Here is a 4,434-nt window from a genome sequence, read left to right on the forward strand (position 1 = left end):
ATGTGTTGATAAAACAGATTGTGCTGTCTGATCCACTTTGCAAATTCCAATTACATCATTGATCCTAATATGTTAGATAGTAACTTATCACCATATTAGGTCATTTTATGTATGTACTGTATGTTTTATTTGGGTGAGGGGTGCAGGGGCTTAAAACAAAAAAACGTAGGAGCCAAAGGAAAACAAAACATAAGACCTTTACAGAGATAATGGCACAACGCTAATTTTAAAGACATTTATTATAGAAGAGACAAAAGTAGGCCCGATTATTTAGCTAAGACATTTAACCTACATTTATGCATTTGGCAGACACTTCCCAGATACCAATAGACTCTGGGGCAGATCCACACCGGAGATCTAGGTTCTCCAAAGTGACATTTTTATTGCATGTGTGTTTATTCGAACTCATGACGTTTTGCGGTGCCAACACAATGCTACCCCTAAGGTACTGTATACAGGAGCACAAACTCTTGATAATTTGTATGTGAACTCACAACTCATTGGTCTAATAGTTGAATGGTTTCGGCTGTGTTCAGTGTCAGGGAATGAGCTGTGTTTGCAAAAAGCAATGTGCATTTCTGAACTGTCTGCACATCACAGGCAACCTTGTTTTGACCTGTGGGAATCTCCAGAGCTGATCCACTTCAGCAGACTGCCAATCTGGTGTGACAGGTTTTGCCCTAACCTGTGACAGGTTTCGGTCCAAACCTGCATAACTGTGCTATAACAGCAGTGTTGGATTTTAAATGCCATCTAGTCACATGCTGTGAGTTTTTATTAAGACAGATGTTCTTAGTAACAAACCCATTGGTTTCCCAAAAGTTTCCTTTCTCAATTGCGCTTTTCCGAAACAATCCGTGATATTTTCAACCTTCACGAATATCTGGATGCCGTCAGCTCTTGTACAGAAATATGTTAAATGTGATTTTCTGCTGTTGCTGTAACAGCCAGTAAAATGTCAGCACTAAATCCAAGCAAAGCACAAAAGGCTCCAACACTGGCTTAGGTAGTAATCTCAGTATTCTTCTCTCAAAACACATTTTTGAGTCAATCATTAAAAGAAAACAAACTGATCAAATTGGTATAAAAATGTGCATTAGTCATCTTTCGATTAGATGAAAAAGACAAAAGCCTGCTATCTTACATTACACTGCATGATATCTGTGTTTCGTCCCAGATACAGGTGCTGGTCATATAATTAGAATATCATTAAAAAGTTTATTTATTTCACTAATTCCATTCAAAAAGTGAAACTTGTATATTATATTTATTCATTACACACAGACTGAAATATTTCAAATGTTTATTTCTTTTACTTTTTATGATTATAACTGACAACTAAGGAAAATCCCAAATACAGTTCAGTATCTCGGAAACTTTGAATATTACTTAAGACCAAAACAAAGAAATGATTTTTAGAAATCTGGGCAAACTGAAAAGTATAAACTTGAAAAGTATGAGCATGTACAGCACTCAATACTAAGTTGGGGCTCCTTTTGCCTGAATTACTTCAGCAATACGGCGTGGCATGGAGTCGATCAGTCTGTGGCTCTGCTCAGGTGTTATGAGAGCCAGGGTTGCTCTGATAGTGGCCTTCAGCTCTTCTGCGTTGTTAGGTCTGGCATATCGCATCTTCCTCTTCACAATACCCTATAGATTTTCTATGAGGTTATGGTCAGGCGAGTTTGCTGGCCAATTAAGAACAGGGATACCATAGTCCTTAAACCAGGTACTGGTAGCTTTGGCACTGTGTGCAGGTGCCAAGTCCTGTTAAAAAAATAAATCTGCATCTCTAAAGAGTTGGTCAGCAGCAGGAAGCATGGAGTGCTCTAAAACTTCCTGGTATACGGCTGCGTTGACCATGGACCTCAGAAAACAAGAGGACAAACACCAGCAGATGACATGGCACCCCAAACCATCACTAACTGTGGAAACTTTACACTGGACCTCAAGTAACGTGGATTGGGTACCTCTCATTTCTTCCTTCAGACTCTGGGACCCTGATTTCCAAAGGAAATGCAAAACTTTCGTCAGAGAACATAACTTTGAACCGCTCAACAGCAGTCCAGTCCTTTTTGTCTTTAGCCCAGGCGAGACGCTTCTGCAGCGGTCTGTTGTTCAAGAGTGGCTTGACACAAGGAATGCGACAGCTAAAACCCATGTCTTGCATACATCTGTGTGTAGTGGTTCTTGAAGCACTGACTCCAGCTGGAATCCACTCTTTGTGAATCTCCCGCACATTTTTGAATGAGTTTTATTTCACAATCCTCTCCAGGGTGCGGTTATCCCTATTGCTTGTACACTTTTTTCTACACTGTAAAAAAAATCCGTAGAAATTACAATGTAATTGCAGCTGGGTTGCCGGTAATTTACCGTAGATTTAAATTTATGTTATTTACTGGCAAGAGTTTGTTCAAAGTTAAATAAATTTTAAATATTAACAAGTCTTTTTCTTTACAGAATAAAACTATACAATAACAGTCTCATGCAAAGCATTCTGGGAACCAGAAATCATCATCAACCTTTTTCTGTTTTTTGCTTCAGATTTTGTTTCCCAGAACGTTTTGCTTGATGCTGTTTGTTTAGTTTTACTCTGTAAAGACAAAGACTTGGAAATGTTAAATGTTCATTCAACTTTGAACAAAATTTTGCAAGTAAATAACATAAATTTAAATCTACGGTAAATTACCCGCAACCCAGCTGCAATTTCTACGGATTTTTTTTTACAGTGTACCACATCTTTTCCTTCCCTTCGCCTCTCTATTAATGTGCTTGGACACAGAGCTCTGTGAACAGCCAGCCTCTTTTGCCATGACCTTTTGTGTCTTGCCCTCCTTGTGCAAGGTGGCAATGGTCGTCTTTTGGGCAACTGTCTTTTGGGCAACTGTCAAGTCAGCAGTCTTCCCCATGATTGTGTAGCCTACAGAACTAGAGTGAGATACCATTTGCAGGGTGTTTTGAATTAATTAGCTGGTGTCTTCAATATTGAACCTTTACAATATTCTAATTTTCTGAGATACTAAATTTGGGATTTTCCTCAGTTGTCAGTTATAATCATCAAAATTAAAATAAATAAACATTTGAAATATACTAGTCTATGTGTAATGAATGAATATAATATACAAGTTAAACTTTTTGAATGGAATTAGTGAAATAAATCAACTTTTTGATGATATTCTAATTATATGACCAGCACCTGTATAATGATATGGTCACATAAAGATTTCTCATAAGAATTAGGGGTCATCTGATTGAAAGTTTACCCATATATCAATAAAATACAATATGGCAAAAATAATTTGCCACCTTAATTTATCTGTTTAAACTATTTTTTATCTTGACAAGAGATGCGTTTCTACAATTTAAAAAATGAAGTTGACTTAAGTTATAACAACTCATCTCTGGTCAAGATAAATAATAGTAAGTTAAAATGATGTGTAAATCCAAGTTGATTAAACAAAACAATTTAAGGAAGCAAAGAATCTTTTACAGTGTATAAATAAATACATTCTGTTAAAAACAGCATGAGCACATGTTTATCTCCAAGGAATTTCATTTATGAAAGGAGAATATGAAAAGTTTAAGTCATATCATACTTTAATAATCTTATACTGTGTCGAAAAGATAAGTTTTGAGATTGCCAATGTCTGTTTCGGGATATTAATGTTTAACATACAGTAATTGTTATTCATGATAAATGTGACGGCAAAAATGCTTGCAGATATAAACACAGAGTGGTAACAAACTGAAAACAATTTGTTTCTAATGTAGCTATTTTGGCTTGCTCTTATATAATGTGACGTGATGTAGGTCAGTGTAATAGCTGGAAATAATAAGCTAAACACTTGTCCAAAGTTATACAATTTACTTTTTCCGTGGAGCGGGCCAAGCGTAAATTGGAAAACTATTTGGATTGGCTATTATGGCGGACAATTGTTCCAGCTTTCCGCAAGTATGCACTTATTCCATACTCATTCTCTGAGAGCTGTATCTTTGGATTCCATAAATTCTTGAATGAATAAATTATCATTTCAAAACATATATGTTTTAAAAAATAAATAAAAATGTAATTAAAATGTTAGAAGAGTTGTTTCTATGTTTTAGAGACGTGAGACCTACTTTCATCTATTGTATTTGGCCCTGTTCGTACATACGTATGGCCCTAGGGTAGGGCATTGCTTTTATGAATACTGTGTCGTGAATTTCACAAATTCCATGTTTCTGATCTGACATTCCCACATATTAGTCTAATCAATAATAATGTTATTTTACTGGAAACACATGTAACATTTAACCACACGCAGTCTAACGCATTTTTAACAAGCCGTTCAAGGACAATAGGGAATACTTAGCACACCTGCAAAAACACAGTATCAAAATATTGTTCAAAAGACTGTCTGTAAGTGTTGTTAAAAAGAGAGAGATTAAAATGCT

Source organism: Paramisgurnus dabryanus, chromosome 17 (assembly GCF_030506205.2).
Source record: "Paramisgurnus dabryanus chromosome 17, PD_genome_1.1, whole genome shotgun sequence".
NCBI lineage: Eukaryota > Metazoa > Chordata > Actinopteri > Cypriniformes > Cobitidae > Paramisgurnus > Paramisgurnus dabryanus.